Source organism: Sarcophilus harrisii, chromosome 4 (genome assembly GCF_902635505.1).
Source record: "Sarcophilus harrisii chromosome 4, mSarHar1.11, whole genome shotgun sequence".
NCBI classification, from domain to species: Eukaryota; Metazoa; Chordata; class Mammalia; order Dasyuromorphia; family Dasyuridae; genus Sarcophilus; species Sarcophilus harrisii.
The window spans coordinates 238126653-238147377 of record NC_045429.1 but is presented as its reverse complement, the minus strand read 5'-3'; positions in this window follow the sequence as shown (position 1 = coordinate 238147377).

Genomic DNA, 20725 nt, shown 5'->3' with positions numbered 1-20725 from the left:
TTCTAATAACTAAACCAAGAAAAGATAAAACAGAAAAGTATGAACTAATATTATTTATAATATCAATTAATATTTTTAAAGAAAATTTTGTCAAACACTACAGAAAATCAGTTAATAACCAAGTTCGATTTATACTAACAATGCAAAGATGGTTCAGCATTACAATGACAATGAAAATACTTATATTAAAAACAACAAAAAATCCAATATCACATGATTATCTCAATAGATGCAGAAAAAAGTATTTGACAAATTATATTTATTTGTGGTAAAACTTTTAAAAAGTAGAGCTATAGAGGAACCTTATTTAAAATGAAGATAATATAAAACTAAAAGCAAAGATCATATGCAATGGAAATATTAGAAACTTTTCTAAACAATATGAAATAAAGAAAGGTTGCTTATTCTTGATATTATTTTTTTTATAATTCTAGAAATCCAAAGAATAGCTATAAAAGGAACTAAAGGCATAAAAATAGGTAAAAAGGTCATTAAAACTGTACTTGTTTTTGATGACATAATGATCTGTTTAGAAAAACAGATAATCAGCAAGAGATAATAGTCTCAGCAAAATTCCAGAGTAAAAAATAAATTCTTCAAAGTCAATAGTATTTCTATATTAACATAACAAAATCCAAGAGATAATACTAGAAAAACAAATACCATCCCCCAAAACTACAAAACAAATAAAATATTTGGGCATCAATCTACCAATACCACATAGAATATTTGTATAGATTCAATAGCAAAATGTTTCTTAAAACAATAACGAACAATTTGAATAACTGAAGGAATATTCAGTTCTTGTGACTTGGCCATGCCATTAAAAAAAAAAAAAAAAAAAAAAAGACAATACCACCTAAGTTAATTTCAAATTTTAATGTTCTGCTGATCAAATTGTCAATGGGACACTGCTAGACTTGACAAATTAACAACAAAATTCACTTGGAATAAAAGATTTAGAATATTAAGGGAAATTCTTTTTTTAAAAAGTAGTGGAAAGAGTTAATATGGGCTACACTTTCTCTCTCCCCCCCATTGTCTCCCTATCCCTGTTTCTCTTTGTCTGTCTCTGTCTCTGTCTCTGTCTCTTCCTTTGTTTGTCTCTCTTTCTCCCTGTCGGTCTGTTTCTCTGCCTGTCCCTGTCTCTCTGTCTCTCTCTTTCTGTTTCTATATTTCCCTGTCTCAATGTCTGTTTCTCTCTCTGTCTGTCTGTCTCTGTCTCTGACTCTGTCTTTCTGTCTCTGTCTCTCTCTGACTCTGTCTCTGTCTCTCTCTATCTCTGTCTCTGTCTCTCTCTGTGTCTCTGTCTCTGTATCTGTCTTTCTGTTTCTCTCTCTCCTTCTGTCTCTGTTTCTGTCTCTCTTGCTTATATATATATGTTTGTATATGTAGAAATCTTTGTATGTGTATATATATATATATATATATATATATATATATATATATATATATATATATATATACATAAGCTCAAAATTGTAGAACGGCAACCATTAAAACTAGAGGAAGAAATTGGTATAGTGGATAGAGTGCTTGGCCTACAGTTAGGAAGATCTGTGTTCAAATCTATTCTCAGACACATAGCAACTATGTGACCTGACAAGTCATTTAACCTCTGTTTGCCTCAGTTTCCTCAATTATAAAATAGGGATCCCAGAAGGTTCTGTCAGGATTGATTTAAGGATAAAATAAGGTGAATATCTGTAAAATACTTAGCACAGGTCCTGCCACATTAGTACAATATAACTGCTTATTCCTTTCCCATCCCCTTTCCCCTAAAACGATTTCATACTGGTTAAAAAAAATAAAGATGGATCATTGTAGAAGAGAGAATAAAAAATACTGAAACACAATAACCTAGTGTTGAATAAATAAGAAAACATGAATTACTTAGGAAAGAAATCCCTATTTGATAAAAAAAACTGCTGGAAAAACTGGAAAACAATCTGAGAGAATCAGGCTTAGAACAATGTCCTACCCTCATTCTGCAAAAAATTCTAAATGGATATGTAACCTCAATAATGAATACTCATTAAAAATATTTGAAGAGCTACAGATGAAATACCTTTTACAATTATGGATAGTAGATATATTCTTGAGAGAAAGAGAGAGAGAGAGAGAGAAAGAGAGAATAATTGAGAATTTCATAAGACAAAAGAGATAGATACTTTGTTTACATGAAACTGAAAAGTTTCTTCACAAAATAATGATGTACATAGGATAAAAAAGAATCAAATGAATGGAAAAAAATTTTTGTATTACAATGATTTAGTATAAAGATGTAAAAAAAAATCAATAAATATATTTAAGATCTAAAGCCATTTCTTCAATAATAAGTGATCAAAGGATATGTATGAAAAGTTATCAAAAGAATAATTTCAGATCATTAATAACCATAAATAAGAATGTTCCAAATTACTAATAAGAAAAATGCAAATCAAGATATCCCTTAGGTTTTGTGTCACAGCCTGAAAATTGGCAAAGATGATAAAAAATGAAAATAATCAATGTAGGAAATTGTATAGGGATATGGGAACATTAATTTATTTTTGGTGGAATTATAGATCAATACAATGATTTTGGAAAACAATTTGTAATTATGCAAATAAAGTGGCTAAAATATACTTATTCATTGACCCAGGTACTCCAGTACTTGGTTTATACACCAAGGATGGAGTTAATAAAAATAAAATTCTCATAAACAGCAAAATATTTATAGCAGCACTTTTTTTTTAAACAATAAGTAACTGATCACAAAGTGAATGTTCATTTATTGGAGAATAACTAAACAAATTGTTTTATATAAATTCAGTGAAAAGTAGCTTTATTGTAAGAAATGAGAGACATGGTGAATATGAAGAAGCCCAGAGAGAGTTCACATAGGTGGAACTGATGCAGAACAAAATAAGCAGAAACAAACAAACAAAACAACAACAACAACAACAACATACACAATCATTACAAGATTGAAAATAGAAAGAACAACCATAGGGAGAAAATATTCCAAATGGATATGTAACCCAGAAAAAAGGTTATTGTGAAAAATTAGAGGAAGAAAAAAATGCTTTTCAGCTAAATAGATGGGAAAGAGTTCATTAAAAAATAAGTGATAGGATTATACAAGAAAAAAAATCTAACAAAATCAGAAGTAAAACAATAAAAATCTTTATATAAAATTTTTCTGATAAAGGACTCATATCCAAAATACATAAGGAACTGATTCAAATGATAAAATTAAGGACGCTTCCTCAATAGATAGGATCAAAGGCTATGAATACACAGTTTTCAAAGGAAGAAAGCCAATTGTTAACAATCATAGGAAATTTTTTTATATATCACTATTAATTAAGCAAATGTAAATTTAAGCAACACTGAGATTCCACTTCATATTCATTATATTGGCATATCTGACAAAAGATGAAAATGATAGATGCTTCAGATTTATGGGAAAGGAGTTACACTATTATACTGTTTATGGAGTTATTAATTGGCCTAGTCATTCTGGAAAACAGTTTAGACTTATAGTCCTAAATTTACTCAATTGTGAATATCCTTTGATTGAATCCTGTACCTCAACATCCCCAAAGAAGTCAAAGAAAATAGAAAAGGACTTTTATTTACAAAATTATTTGTTAAAATAATACCTTTTATCACTATTGATCAGATAAATGCAAATTAAGACAACTCTGAGATACCACTACACACCTGTCAGATTGGCTAAAATGACAGGAAAAAATAATGATGAATGTTGGAGGGGATGCAGGAAAACTGGGACACTGAAGCATTGTTGGTGGAGTTGTGAACGAATCCAACCATTTTGGAGAGCAATCTGGAATTATGTCCAAAAAGTTATCAAACTCTGCATACCCTTTGACCCAGCAGTGCTACTATTGGGCTTATACCCCAAGGAGATACTAAAGAAGGAAAAGGGACCTGTATATGCCAAAATGTTTTGTGGCAGCCCTGTTTGTAGTGGCTAGAAACTGGAAAATGAATGGATGCCCATCAATTGGAGAATGGTTGGGCAAACTGTGGTATATGAATGTTATGGAATATTATTGTTCTGTAAGAAATGACCAGGAGGGTGAATACAGAGAGGTTTGGAGAGACTTACATGAACTGATGCTAAGTGAAATGAGCAGAACCAAGAGATCATTATATATGTCAACAACGATACTGTATGAAGATATACTCTGATGGAAGCGGATTTCTTTGACAAAGAGACCTAATTCAGTTCCAATTGATCAATGATGGACAGAAGCAGCTACACCCAAAGAAAGAATACTGGGAAATGAATGTAAACTTTTTGCATTTTTGTTTTTCTTCCCTGGTTATTTTTACCTTCTGAATCCAATTCTTCCTGTACTGTTGTACAAGAGAACTGTTCGGTTCTGCACACATATATTGTATCTAGGATATACTGTGACATATTTAACATGTATAGGACTGCTTGCCATCTGGGAGAGGGAGTGGAAGGAGGGAGGTAAACAGTCGGAACAGAAGGGAGTGCAAGGGATAATGTTGCAAAAAATTACCCAGGCATGGGTTCTGTCAATAAAAAGTTATAATTATAAAAAAAAAAACCTAAAACAAAATAATACCTCTTTTATTTCCAAAACACATGTAAAGATAGTTTTCAACATTCACCCTTGCAAAACCTTCTCATCCAATTTTTTCTCCCTCCCTTCGTCTCATCCCCTCCCCTAGACAGCAATAAAAGGGAAAAATAAAATAAGCAACCAATCACAAAAATGGTGAAAATATATTGTGATCCACACTCAGTTCCCATAGTCCTCTCTCTGAATGCAAGTGGTTCTCTCCATCACAAGTCTAGTGGAACTGGCTTAAATCACCTAGTTGAAAAGAGCCAAGTCCATCACAGTTAATCATCATATAATCTTGTTGTTCCCATGTACAATGATCTCCTGATTTTCTACTCTTTACTCAACATCAGTTCATGTAGGTCTCTTTAAGCTTTTCTGGAACCATTCTGTTGGTTGTTCTTGTAGAATAATACTATTCCATAATCTTAATATACCACAATTTATTCAGCCATTCTTCAACTGATGGGCATCCACTCAGTTTTCAGTTCCTTGCTACTACTTAAAGGACTGCTACAAATAGTTTTTGCACATGTGGTTCCTTTTCCATTTTTTATGATCTTTTTTGGATATTGACTCAATAAAGACATTGTTGAATCAAAGGTTATGCACAGTTTGATAGCCCTTTGGCCATAATTCCAAATTGTTCTCTAGGATGGTTGGAACAGATGACAACAATGTATTAGTGTCCCTGTTTTCCCACATCCCCTCTAGCATTTATCATTATCTTTTCCTGTCATCTTAGCCAATCTGAGAGGTATGCTGTGGAATCTCAGAATTGTCTTAATTTGTATTTCTCTAATCAATAGTGATTTGAAGCATTTTTTTCATATGATTAGAAATGTTTTTAATTTCTAAATTTGAAAATTGTAGAGGCAGCTAGGTGGTGCAGTGAATAGAGCACCAGCACTGCAATCAGGAGAACCTGAGTTCAAATGTGATATCAGACACTTAACATTTTCAAGCTGTGTGATTCTGGACAAGTCGCTTGACCTCAATTGCTTCAGCAAAAAAAAAAAAAAAAAAAAAAAAAAAAAAAAAAGAAAAGAAAAAGAAGAAAGAAAATTGTTTGGTATATCCTTTGATCATTTATCAATTGGAGCATGGCTTGCATTCTTATAAATTTGAGTCAATTATTTTAGAAGTGAGGTCTTTTTTAAAACCCCTGCATGCAAACCCTGCCCCCCTTCACAGTTTTCTGCTTCCCTTCTAATCTTGACTGCAGTGGTTTTGTTTGTACAAAACCTTTTTTGATTTAATATAATCAAAATTATCCATTTATAAAAAATAATTTTTGATAACTATTTTCATCTTAGCCCCAAACTAAAAATTAATGGGTGTATCCATCTAATAGAAAATAACTAAACATATTGTGGTGTAAGAATATAATGGATTAATGTTATTTTGCAGGAAATTATGAAGTATATAGTGTTCAGAGGAAACCATGAAGACTTCAGTGAGTTAATAAGTCATTGATAAAAGTAAGGGAAATTACAACAATAATTATATAATGATAATATTATTATAAAGAAAAAACGAATCTAAAAGATTTTAGAACATTGAGCAATACAATGAAATTTTATTATGATGCCAAAAGAATGAAGATGAAATATGTCACTCATTTTCTGACTGAGAGATGAGCAACTTACAATTAAGAATAAATATACATTTTCAGATCACTAATATGAGAATATATTTTTATCTAATTATTTGAGATGGGGACATAAAATGTATTTTAAAAGGGGACATTGGTAGTAACAAATTAATAAAAGCAAAAAAGTTAATACTTTTATTTTGTACAAAATATTAGGTCATTTGTACAAAAAGGGTCAAAATTAATTAAATCAATCAATCACTCTACCCTCATATCAAATAGCCACATTCATTAGTAGAAAATATCTTTATTGAATCACTTAATCAAAGGCATTAAATTAGGTGAAAAAAATCATTAACAAACATTGAATATAACTAAATGATACTATATGGAAATTATATGGGGATTGGCTCAAGAAAATTCATTCAGACTCTGTGGGTCTTAGGTAAAAGAAAGCCAGTTTGGAATCTAAGCAAATGGGAGACAAGTGTAGAAGATAAAGAAGGCTAGTCAAATCCTTGAAAAGGACTTTCTTAATGGGAGAAAGGGAGCAGAATGATCAGAAGATTTTAGATTTCTCTTGGGCATCTGTCTAGTCTCTCCACAACAGTAATAGCTGCTGGCAGCATCTGCATCAGGAGCCAAGGAAAAAATATATATACTGAGAAAAGTTATCTTTGGGATTTTACAAGATACTAAGCCAAAAGTTATACTAAGAGGAACATTATAGAACTCATCAAAAAGAGAAAAGGATGTCTGCATCCAGGAGCTGTGACTTAGCCCATTGCCATATGTGTTTCTTAAGCCTGAGACTTCTTGCTTCACTCTGTATGTATTTAGAGGGAAGTTTCCCAGTTTTGGGGTCTGTATTTTGCATTTTCTCTTCTTTCGATGGGCAACCTTAGTCAGTACTTTTTCCCCCCAAAGCTAATTATCTCTGACTGAATGATTAATATCAACTGATGATTAATGAAAAATATTCTAGTGGGGTTTCCATGAACTATAGTACTAAAAGAAAGCAACCCTTTAACTTTTTCAGGTTATCCCTGGAACCTTGATGAACTGCTCTCTGAGGATCTGGTCTGCTAATGTGTCTGGGGACTGGCAGACTGGCTCAAGAATCTATGTTCCAGTTCTATCATACAATACATGAAATAGCTTTTTACAAGTAATAAGCAAGAGATTTGTGCTGCTTATTGTCACTGGTACTTTCAGCTCTATGTCACACAATATTATATTTCTGACTAGTTCAGGTCTGCCTAAAAATATCTTCATGCAGAAGTCGAGATTAGATAAGAGATGAAATCAAGGTGCTACTAAAATCTTAGGGGAAAAAAGAGTTCCAAGTCATTGAAAAACTTCATATAACATAATTTTAAGAAATTATATCTAATAATAAAGTCAATTACAAGTGACTTTAAATACACATATGAACAATTCCAAAAAAGCCTTTTTTGAATGTGATAGCATGAATCCAACCAATAGACCAGTTATACTGAAACAGTAAGTTTAAAAGCTGGTATCTATTACAACTGTCATGAATGAATATATTATCTCAAAGAATTTAACAGAAAGTATAAAAACATTTTAGGCCCTACACACAATAGTATATGTGCCATAGGAGATCAGGCAGTGTTATCAAAGAACACCCTTAAGGAAAGGCATCAAACATCACCATAGCAAAAGTGGTTTAATTGTTATTTGTGATCATCATGACAGGACAAATAAAATATCAGGAAGCTGATGTCTTGACTTGCAAGTGAATTAAATTTAAGTGAGGGAGAACTGTGCAAAGTCACCAGCTTCAGTCTCTCCTCCAGAGCCATCTGGGATTAGTGGCCAGATATAGATTAGGAAGGCTAGATAAGAAATGAGGCAAAAAGAAGTGGCTCCTTTTATCTATCCAAACAAAAAATCAATCTGGGAGGGGGACACCTTCAGGGTTTTTTGCCAGAACCAAAAAAAAAAATCTGTTCAACTCTTTTTGAACTATCAAAATACAAACTATGACCAAGTGAGGGAAAGGCTGGGACCTATTGTCCAATCAGTGATTGTCAAAGTGATTTGGGTTTAAGGTTAGATATCTAAGCTTGAATCCCAATAGACTATCAAAGGTTGATTTTTCAGGGCTGTTTTTCAAGAAATCATAAATGAAACTACTGGGAGAAATGACTTCGTAGAACTATTGAAGATCCACAGGAAGACACCAGAAGATTATTTCATTGAATGTCTATTTATTTCACTGATTATTATATTTAATTTCATTGACTATATTTTCAGCCACAACTCTAGTTCTTTGATCATTGATATATATTATTCCAATATCTGTAATCTTTTATTGTGGCTACTGATAGGTCTTGTGTGATTTTAATTATTGCTCCAGCATATTTGAATTGGTTTTGATTGTTATTGCTTGCAATATATTCTCTTTAATATAGGGTTTTTGAAATTTAGCAATGTTTTCCTTCTAAGATCTCTTTCAGTGGATCTTTTCTATTTCTACTTTCCCCTTTTATTTTATCACTTTAAGACAATTTTCTTTGTTTTTTTTTGTGTGTTATAATGTTAATGGTCTTTTTTTATCAAATCTCACTTTTCTTGGATTATGTTTTTGTTTTCCTCAAACTCTCTCCCATTTGATTTTTTTATTATTATTATAGCTTTTTAGGTACAAAATACATGCATGGGTAATTTTTCAACATTGACCCTTGCAAAACCTTCTGTTCTAACTTTTCCCCTTCTTCCCCCCCGACTCCCTCCCCTAGATGGCAGGTAGTCCAATACATGTTAAATATCTCATTTGATTTTTAAAATCTTTTTTGAGTTCTAGAAATTTTCTTTGGGCCAGTAACCATTTAATGATACCCTTCGGGGTAGGAGAGCTTTTTTTTTTTTTTTTTTTAGTTCATATCTTCCCCTGAAGATGAACTCCAGTCTTTCTCATTCTCTTAGTAACTTTCTATAGTTGAGTTCTTTCTCCTTTGCCTTCTCATTTTTTTAAAAAATAAGAGCTTGTTAGTATAATCATTTCTAGTCTTCGAATGGATGTGGGTGTGGGTGGGATGGTGCCTCTGGCTTTAGGTCTTCCTGTAGTTCTCTCTGGTCCTGAACCACAAACTAAAAACTCCACTCTAGTAAGTGCTCTCAATCAACAGTTTCTCTGACTCCTTGCTTCTGCAATCACCAAACATATACTTTTTTTCTTCCTCATAGCGGGCTTTGTCTCAGCCGCATACCTGGGCTGGTGTTCCTTATCATTAGAGATTCCTTCAATATTCCTGGGCTCAGACCTCCTATTCCCCACATTGTCAGGGAGATGAAAGTTCCTGCAGTTGGAATTGTGGCTACTTTTGAACCCAGCTAGCCAAAGGGTTCCCTGCTTGTCCTTTCGGTGGAACTAGCCTTGACATGCTTACACTTCTCAGTGATCAAACTTCAGTCTTGGGGTCTTTCTTAGTTCTCTCTTTGACCCAGGAAGACTACTATTCTGCCCCAACTCTTACTTGTTTTTTAATTGTTCTGTTTTCCCTAAAGAACAACTTAATTTTGTTGGTGTAAGAAATCTGGAGAGCTTAGAATTTACTTACATATTGCACCATCTTCCCAGAATTCTTAGAGGCAAGATTTTAGATTCCCCTAATTAGCTTCTGAAGTAATAGTTTATGGAGATATAATAAACAAAGCAGTTGAAAGAACAAAATAAATAATTCAACATCAATCACAGCCTTAGTAATAGAGGATATAGAAAGAGAAAGAAATTAGATAAAGGCACAAACCCATGAAAAAGAGGATGCAGAAATTTTCTAGTTGTCTATATTATTATAGAAATTCAAAAAAAAAAAATAAAAATGTAAGTAGAATCAAAGAAGAAACAAAAAGAAAATGCATCATTAACACAATAAATGACAAAACAGTTAAAGGAAGGGAAATAGACAATTCTATCTTTATAAAACTGGAAAACAATGGGCATAAGTAAGATTTACCATTATTAGACAAAAATTATCACAGTGGTGCATGAATCATTAACAATGTACTTGACAGCTTACTCTCAGTTATGAACCTGATCCCTTTTTTTAACAGAAAGCAATATATATCTCTTATCAAAATAGAAGAACAATAGTTATTCTTATAAATGTACCATATGATTATTCAGTTTATATAGTTTTCAGAGTTTATATTGTAAGAAAAAAAGATCTCCAAATACACATTACAAAACAACATTACATTGTTTGAAAAGGAAAGGTGTACTAAAAAGTTACAGATGTATAAAGAGCAATTTTTTTTTAAATTGGTAGTTATTGAACAAGATGCCTACATATGGAATAGCATTTAGCATTCCTTTATTGATTATTGCAAAACTTTTAGCTCAGTTCTGTACTCACATATCTTAGTTATATACTACAAAACTGATCCAGCTCTACATTCATTTCTGAGTTACTGCAAAACTGATCCAACATCAAGAGAATGCTAAAGTATTAAATCTCTATATGGGAAAATATTCTTTATATAAAGCATGATGCCAATACAAAAATATTAAGAACAACCAATTAAACATATAGAATGTTTCAAGAAGATCTTTTTTTCTCATTATGATTATGACTAGACTTAAGTCCATTGTCATTTTTCCTAAATAGAAGTAAATTTTAAAAGAATTTAAAATTTAAAAGAATCAAATTAAAGTGTATTTTTAAGCATTTGGGGCACACGTGAAATAAAGCTATATAATCCCATTGAAAAATATAATAATTAGCTGCTGATTCTCATGGAATCATGTTCCAATGCTATCAAAATGTCCTTTGTACTCACCAAATAAAAAATTATATGCACCAAAAAAAGTTAGAGAATGAATGTTTCAAGTTTGAATCTATAGACCAAATTGAATAAATTGGTGACCATTACTCATAACTTGGTCTTCTTTAGATAAGACATGTTAATTATGAAGATACAAAGAAGGATGAATAAAATTGAAATCAGAACTTATTGAATGCTTCATACTGACTTGTTAATATTCTCAAGTCCAAATCCTCAATAACATATTGCAAATAAATATTGAGTAATTGTGTTTTCATTACTCAAAATCAGATTATATGTGGAAATTTAGGAGTTACTTAAATCTGAAGAAGGGAAAAGATAAAGAAATTTAAGGCATATTTAACAAGAACTCCAGAAATGTTATCTCAATATAAAATGGATATTTAAAATAATATTGACATCTTGAATGCATTTGAAGAAGTTATGGGCATATATGGAATGAAATTCTAAGGATTTGTTAGAATCTGAATGCAAGAATCCAAGGCTAATCATTTAATCTCTGTTTGTCTCTCTTCTCATTTGTAAAATGGGGATTGCAATAGCATTCAGAGTAATTAGGATGATAAAATGAGAAAATATTTATAAAACACTTTTCAAACCTTAAATTACTTTATAAATGCTATTATAATTCAATATACTATCTGATATAATAAATATAATATAGTCATTTCCTGTAAAGGGCTGAAATTCTAAGTTGATGCACCGGGGTCAGACAACAGAGCACTTAAGGCTAATTACCAATTGGACAATACTCTATTAGCATATGCTTAGAAAATGGCCCTTCCCACTATTCTGTACTGGTTCATTCTTTTGGCATATACAGAGAATTATGGGAGGGATTAAGGGGTGGAATAAGACAAGCCAGAGTCATTTTGGCAGTAGAAGAGGAGAAGGAAGGTTTGGAGATCCTATGTCCATTCCCTTCATGTCTACCCCTAAAGACCAAGAATAAAGATTAAGGACTTTTGGTTATCCTGACTACCTTAGAATCAGGTATCCAGGATGCTAACTTGGTCTTCACATTTGGTGGCCAACGTGGGGACCAAGGACCCTACTTTCACTGAAGAAGTCCCTGGTGATCAGGAAATAGGGTGAGTATTTTAATAGACAAACAGGGAACTTACTTTGCTAAGGGCTAAACTAGTAACCTTTTCTAGCTGAAATGGGGCAGATATTAAGAAAAGATTCTCCCCCAGCCCCACCCCCACCCGGAGGGGGTGCTATAGAAAGTATACATAAGTTGATCAAGGGACAAGGCTTAATTGTAATTTGGGAACAGATTGCTAGACTCTTGAGTACATCAGAACGCATGCCCCCTTGGTTCTTAAAGGAAGAAGATTATAGAGTCAGATAATTGGAAACTAGTAGGAGATCAACTATGTGAATACTACAATGATAAAGGTCCTGATTCAATTTCCAAGGAAACATTCTATATATATAAAACATAATACAATTGGCCTTAAAGAATCCTCCACATTATAGAAAAAAGAAATGTTTTAAGAAGAGCCAGATGAGGAAGTGTGAGGAAAAAGAGGAAGACAAAGGACAGATTAATGGCAATATCAGCAGAGGGCATGAAGAGTTGGGTGAACCTGAAGGGTGTGATGATTCTTGCTCTCACAAGGCAGCTTCAATCCCACCTAAACTGAAACTGGTTCTTGACTTCACCTTCCAAGATGGAGGGGGGAGAAGTAGTGGGAGGAGCAGAGACACTACCAGCACCTCTCCCCCAACAATCACTCCCTCCTATGACTAGATCACAAAAGGTACTACTTAAAGCTACAGAAGAAGGGCAGGGTAATAGGAATTTATCCTGTGATTCAACAGTTTAATTCTTCAGGTCAAAAAAAGTAGATACACTCCTTTTGATATAGAAGTCTTCAAAGACCTGAAAAAAATTTGCACTCTTTTTGGGGCTACATCAGCTTATGTTTAGATGTTGTTACAGAATTTGGCTTATTAAGTCTTAACCTCTAGGGACTGGAAATCTATAGCAAGGACATCCTTAGAACCTAAACAAAACTTGTTGTGGCTTTCTGAATATAGTGAGTTAGGATACAAGCCCAACAAAATAGTCATAGTGGTCTTAATCCTCCAATCACCTGTGACCACCTAACAGGTGTAGGTTCTTATGCAGACATTTCAATACAGATTAATTACCCCATAGCAGCATATGAGCAAATTGCTTCTGCTGTTATCAAAGCATGGCATTTGTCCCCAGTAAAAATGACAAGGGTGAAGCCTTCACAAAAACTGCACAATGGCCAAATGAACCCTTTGCTGATTTTGTGGGACATTTGCAGATAGTTGTCAGTAGCATACATTATGATAAGGGAACTTGCTAAAGAAAATGCTAATAAGGTTTGTAGAAGAATTATAGTAGGACTGCACAAGGATGCTCCTTTAGAGGAGATCATAAGATGCTATGCCACAGTGGTCACAAATACTTTTTATATCCAAGCTATGATGCAGACTTCCCAAGATCTGAACATGGGAAGACAGTGTCCCTTTTGGCAAGGGACTTCCAGAAAGATTCGTCAATGTTTTCAGTGTGGTAAAGTAGGGCATCTGGAAGCTCAATGTTGGCATAGAGACAGAGTGAGAAAACAGGATGGGAAAACAAGACCCAATACCCCATGTCCAAAATGCAACAGAGGCTTCCATTGGGCATCAGGATGTAGACTGATTCAGGGAAACTGGATGAGGGGCCCAGCTCCAGGGCCCCAGGCAAAAAATACTTGGGGTATGATGGCAGCTGATGCTACACCCAGAGAGTGCCTAGAAGTTTAGTAACCAGACATGACCAATCAGCCAGGAAGCAATCTGATGGGACAAAGGGATTATACAATCAATCAGCCAGGAAGCAACCTGATGTGAGAAAGAGATTACAATTGGGTAGAATAGAGTTGTATTCAGTTGGGACAACTGAGATACCCCCCGGAGAGGTGAAATCTGTGCCTCTCCAGCCTATGGATCCCTTGCTTCCAGGCACAGTAGGCTTGACCATTTCACCTCCTGAGAGCACTTACAAAACACTGTTCATCCATACACTGATGTGGGAAACTGGGGAATGTGTAGATAATATCCCAGACACTAATACAGGTAGACAATATGTAACTTATCACTCAGGAGAAGTAGTATCATCAGGTTTGCTGATACAGACTCCTACTAAGCAGTCTGGTGATAGTCACCCAGATTCTGACTCCAAGCAACAGAATCCAGTAATATTCTAGACAGCAGCTGTGACAGCTGACCGACCTATGCTCACTATCTATATAAATGGCATACAATTAGAAGGATTGGTAGACACTGGTGCAGATCATACAGTCATTAGAGGTGCCAACTAGCCCAATCACTGGCCAAAGATTAATATAGACACCTACATGTCTGGTGTAGGAGGATCAATAGAAGCTAAAGTTAGTGCTACCCCTTTGAGATGGACTTTTGAAGGCGAAACAGGAGTTTTTACTCCTTTTATAGTTGAAAAAATCCCCATCAATCTATGGGGAAAAACATTTTACAACAATTCAGGTTAAAAATGAGTACTTCGGTTTTTTAGGCAGGGCTGCTGTTGAAGGCCTGCCAACATTTTCACCTGTTCCTATCCAATGGAAAACTGATAAACCCATGTGGATAGAACAGTGTCCCTTAGGTAACAATAAAATTCAGGCCTTATTATATATAGTACAGGAAGAACTTGACCAAGGATACTTACAACCTTCTCTAAGTCCTTGGAATTCCCCAGTATTTGCTGAGAAAGAAATCTGGAAAATGGAGGATGTTGACTGATTTAAGAAAGGTAAATGAACAGATGGAAACTATGGGAACTCTTCAGCCTGGGCTTCCATCTCCTACTCAATTGCCTAGAGAATGGCCTCTTTGGGTTATAGACATTAAGGATTGTTTCTATTCTAATCCTCCAGATAAGGAAGATATGAAAAGATTTGCCTTTTCAGTGCCCAGAATTAATTTAGCTGAACTTTATCAAAAATATGAATGGACAGTTTTGCCACAGGGAATGAAAAATAGCCCTACTATGCGCCAAATGTATGTTGCTGCTGCTCCTACTCCAGTAAGAAAAGCATTTCCAAAAGTAACATTGTTACATTATATGGATGGTATTTTGGGGTGTGCACTTGAGGAACAAATGTTAGAAGCATGTCTATAAAAGACCATAGAAACACTAAGGAACTACAAATTGCACATAGCTCCAGAAGAAATTCAAAGACATGATCCTTTTCAATATATAGGATATGAAGTATACCCTAAGGTGCTTACAGTACAAAAACTTTCCTTAAGAACAGAGAATCTAAACACTTCAAACGACTTTCAGAAATTAATAGGAGACATACAATGGATGCGTCCAGTGTTAGGCTTGACTACCTATCAATTGCAAGCATTATATGACATTTTAAGGGGAGATGGTGCTTTGAACTCACCATGCCAGCTTACAAAAGAAGCTCAAGAGGCTTTGAGAGAAATTGAATTGGCTTTATCCAATGTGATTGAAAGAGTCACTCAAAAACCTTTGGAAATAGCAGTTTTTGCTACACAAGAGATACCCATAGCAGTCCTTCATCAAGAGGACAATGTGATAGAGTGAGTGAACCTCCCAGCACAACCAGAACAAAGCCTTACTCCTTACCCAGTGCTTGTGGCTAGAATTTTATTAAAGGCCACTAAGCGAGCAATACAATTATCTGGGATAAGACCTGACAAGATATACAATTTATACTAATACACAAATTAATGTATGCTGTGAAACCATCCCAGAGTGGCAAATTTTATTGGCCACAGCTCCAAATTTTACACATGGGTCTCCATTAAAGATAACCAGACTATTACATAATTGGCAATGGATTCTTGAAGAAAAAGTTTCTAAAGTTCCCCTTAAAGGACCAATTATCTTTACAGATGCATCAAAACATAATATTTGTGCTGTATACTCTCGTGACTTAACTATAAAGAGAATAGTCAGAACTCCTTTTCAGTCCACTGAGAAAATGACTTATATGCAATCATTCTAGCTCTTAATTATTATCCAGGAGATATAAATATAATATCTGATTCAGCCTATTCAGTAAGTATGATACAAAGAATTGCCACAGCCCAAATAAAATTTGTAGCCTCTAATGTATATCAAGTCTTTAAGGAACTTCAAGAGCAAGTGAGAAAACATTCAGGTAAAATTTATATCTTGCATGTCCACTCTCATAGTGGACTTCCAGGTCCTATTTTTGATGGTAATTCAAAGGCAAATAGCCTTCTAACTATGTTGGCCAATACTCCTTTATTTCAAGAAGCCCAAAAATTTCATTTTATATATTATCAGGATGCTCCAGCTTTATGTTTACAATTTGGAATAACAAGAGAAGCTAGGAGCATAGTAAAAGCCTGTACAGCTTGCCTTCCTTTTTATGCTCCTACACTGCCTTGAGGTAAGAACCCTTGTGGTTTGAGACCCAATGAAATTTGGCAAATGCATGTGACCCATTATAAAGCTTTTGGTCATCTGTCTTTTATCTATGTTATGGTAGACACCTTTTCAGGATTCACTTTTGCAATACCAGCAGCAAAAGAGACGGCCTGAGTCGTCACTGAATTCCTTATACAAGCATTTGCAATTATGGGTGTGCCACAAGCAATAATGGACCTGCATATACTTCTAAACATTTTGCACACTTTGGTGCACAGTATAAAATTTTACACACCACTGGTATACCCTTTAATCCTCAAGGAAGGCAATAGTAGAGAGGAGAAACAGAGACATTAAGATGCTCCTCCAAAAACAAAAGAAAGGAGGAGCCACAGGTAACCCTAGAGAACTTCTAAATCTAGCCCTTTATACTATTAACTTCTTGATTTTTGACAAAGATGCACTGGCTCCAGCAGACAGGTTTTATAACCCACTGGAAGGGCAGTGTCCAGTGCGAGCAGCTCCACAATCTTTAGATAATCACCAGGTGATGTGGAGAGACCCAGAAAGTGGTGAATGGAAGGGACCAGATAGGCTAACTGCTTGGGGGAGAGGGTTTGCTTATATCTCTGCAGGTAGAGAAGGAATCAGATGGGTGCCAACGAGCCGTATTCACCTTGTCCATTGCAGAGAGATGGAGCAGACCCTTGAAACGAAGGAGAAGACCCAAGAAATATTGAGTGATTCTGTTGCTGATTGTGCTCACCATTGAAAGAGAGTGGCAGTTATGGCATTTGATTCATGGACATCAAAAATTGTTGGACTTGAAAACCCTCAGGAATCATTAGATTCTCTGAGACATGATAAGACTGTTGTAGGACTTGAAAACCCTCAAAAATCATTGGATTCTCTGAGAGATAATAAGACTGTTGTAGGACTTGAAAATCTGCAGGTATCATTGGATTTTCTGAGAAATGATAAGACTGTTGCAGGACTTCAAAAACTTGCTGGGATCATTGGATTGCCTGACATATGAAGCAATGGACAATAGATTGGTTTGGGACTATCTCTTGGCTGCTGAAGAAGGTGTATGTGTGACTGTTGTTTACACACCCTCCTTCTAGAGCTTCTGGAAATCTTTTACAATACCATGTTGATTTATATTGTTTGTCATACCGCTACTTGCATGTACAATTCATGTTTGTTACACCACATTGAGCCTGCACTGGCTGTGGGGAGAGTCATCACTAAGAGTCTTGCGCTATTGCTATGTGCTTGTGTAATATCTCCCATGCTGATGGGTTTGTGCATCCCTGTTTCTAATAAGACCCTTTAGCCCAGAAACCCACTAGCAATATCTGGCTTGTCTTCCCATTTCCCTTTGGTGCTTTTCATCTCCCTTCCTGAGAAGTCGGGGGCGGGGGGGAGGGGAGGAGTGAGACATGATCACCTTCTTTTCAGTGTTTTCACCTCCTTTCCTGAGAAGTCAGGGAGGGTGTGATCACCTCCTTTTTGGGGGTTCTCACCTCCCTGAAAAGTCAGGAATGGCGGGACGACATGTTCTAAAACAAAAGAAAGCAGGAAATGAAAAGATCTGAAACTAAGTTGATGCACTGGGATGGGACAACAGAGCACTTGAGACTAATTACCAATTGGACAATACTCTATTAGCATATGCTTGGAAAATGGCCCTTCCCACTATTTTGTGCTGGTTCAATCTTTTGATATATACAGAGAATTGTGGGAGGGATTAGGGCGTGGAGTAAGACAAGCCAGAGTCATTTTGGCAGTAGATGAGGAGAAGGAAGGTCAAGGCGATCTTGTGTCCATTCCCTTCACTTCTATCCCTAAAGACCAAGGGCTTTTGGTTATCCAAAAGCTGATTCTAACGTATCCAGAGTACTAACTTGGTCTTCACAATTTCCTTTAATATTATTACTATTATATAAAATATATAGACATTTTATAGAGATATCTATAGTTATGAAGAGATTGATATACATATATAGATATAAACATGCAACATATATATATATATATATATATATATATATACATGTAGACAGATTGATAGCATAATTGAATTGTTGTTGTTTGTTTGTTATAAACTTTTATCTTTAATTTGGGAGTTTAAAAAATTAGCAATAATATTCCTATATGTTTTCCTATTAGGATTTTTTGAGGTGGTGATCAGTGGATTTTTTTTTATTCCTACTTTTCTCTCTTCTTTTATTACCCCAGAATATTATTCTTTGATTATTTCTAGCATTATTGTATTAAGGCTCTTTTTTTGGTCTCAGTTTTCAGGTAATCCAATTTTTCTTATATTTTCTCTTTTCAATCTGTTGTTCTTCTTATAAGATGTTTCACATTCTATTCTATTTTTTCATTATTATAGTTTCTTTTGTTATTTCTTGGTCTATTGTAGCTTCACTGACTTTCCCTTAACCACTTCTAATTTTCAAAGAATTGTTTCCTTCTTTAAAACTCTATCTCCTTGTGTAGTTGGCTAACTTTTTTTTTCATAATCTTGCTTTTTTTTTTTTTTTTTTGCATGGTTCTTTGTTTTTTGCTGTTTTGTTTTGTTCCTCAATTTCTTTCCTTTGATTTTTGTTGGATTTTTTTCTTTTGAGTTCTATAAATTCTTTCTGGGTAGATTGCCATTTAACATTACTCTTTGGAATGGAAGATGCTTTTTTTCAATTTCACTATCCTCCACTAAAAATGAATCCTGTTCTTCCCTAATGCCATAATAAGTTCCTTTGTTTGGGTTCATTCTTCTTTGCCTGTCTATTTTTAAAAATGAGAAGTATTAGTGAAAATACTTTTAATCCTTTGTTGCAGGAGTAGTGGTGGTACCTCTGGCTTCACTTTAGTTCTCTTTGACCTGGAGCCTCAAACCAAGAACTCTCTACTCCAGCAAGTGTTAATGCCAGCAGCATCCTTACTCCACTGCTTCTGCACTCACCAAGGGTGCTGGGGTTGAATCTCTGCAGCACAGCTGGGTCCGGCATTCCTAATCAGCTGAGTTTCCCTCAATTTTCCTAGACTTAGACCACCACCAGGAAGTAAAAATTCCTGTGATTCCAGCTGAGGCTGCTTCTGAATCCAACTTGCCCTGTTGGGCTAGCCTGAAGGTATTTACATTTCATACTAGTTGAACCCCCGTCCTGAGATCTTTCTTCAGGTCTTCTAAGGTTGGCACAGGGGAACTCCTGCTCTCTCCCAAGTTTTAGTTGTTCTTCACCCCTCTATGTTCCCCCTGAGGTGACATTTTATTTTGTTTGTGGGAGAAATCTGGAGAGCTTGGAATTTTCTGACCTACCGTGCCATCTTTTAAAAATCCTCCAAAAGTTCATACAAGTTTAAGAAAACACAGACTTATCACCTAAAGAAGCCATAGAGACATTAATAATTCTTCATTAAAAAAGAAGGAAGAGGATTGATAATTTGTAGAGGAAACAAGAAACATAAAACCATTTACACTCAAAATTTTCAGAAAAATAGACCTTTCTTTGCAAAGCTATAATGGTAACAGTTGATAACAAATCCACCTGGATTTGTCAAATGTAACTAAAGGCATATTGTCTATTTATACCTTGTATGAAATGGCTAATGTGCAAGAATAGAATCAAAATATATTCCATGGGTGATACCTACATGCAATCAACTAACAATATTTTGTCAAAGAAGCACGAATCAAATGATTGTGTCATGAAGATTTATCTATATGATTGAAGATTTATGATAAAAATTCAAATTCAGTTCATTGCCAATAGATTTTACAAAGAGTTTATCTTTGAGGAGTTCATACTTATTGCATTAGGTAGAGTAGGCAATGAAATGATGAAAATTGTATAAGGTGTGGCAAGCAGCAAACATTTAGTTTCTTCTGGAGACCTAGAAAGAAAATATTATGTGGCTAGACTTACATACCAGAAACTAAGAGTTGTATGCGTACAAAATTTAAAATGTATTTGATATTTTAACTAAATATCTATCCTAAAATGGAAGCATCACTACAGACATTAACTACTCCCTGTAAAACCTAGACATAATATAGACCCATAAAATTTAAGAGTCATGTTTTAAATATATTATTTCATTCAAAAATATTCACAAGTGCCAAATTACATGGAATGAAAACTTTCTGTATTTTAAGATCTAGTGGAGATATTAAAATCCACTAAGAAAAAAGTTGAGGTACATATCATTTTTTCTTCCTGTCTGCTATTGGAGTTGTTCTGAGGATGTTCTCATTGAATTACAGGAGAAGATTTTACATGTTGATTACAAAAT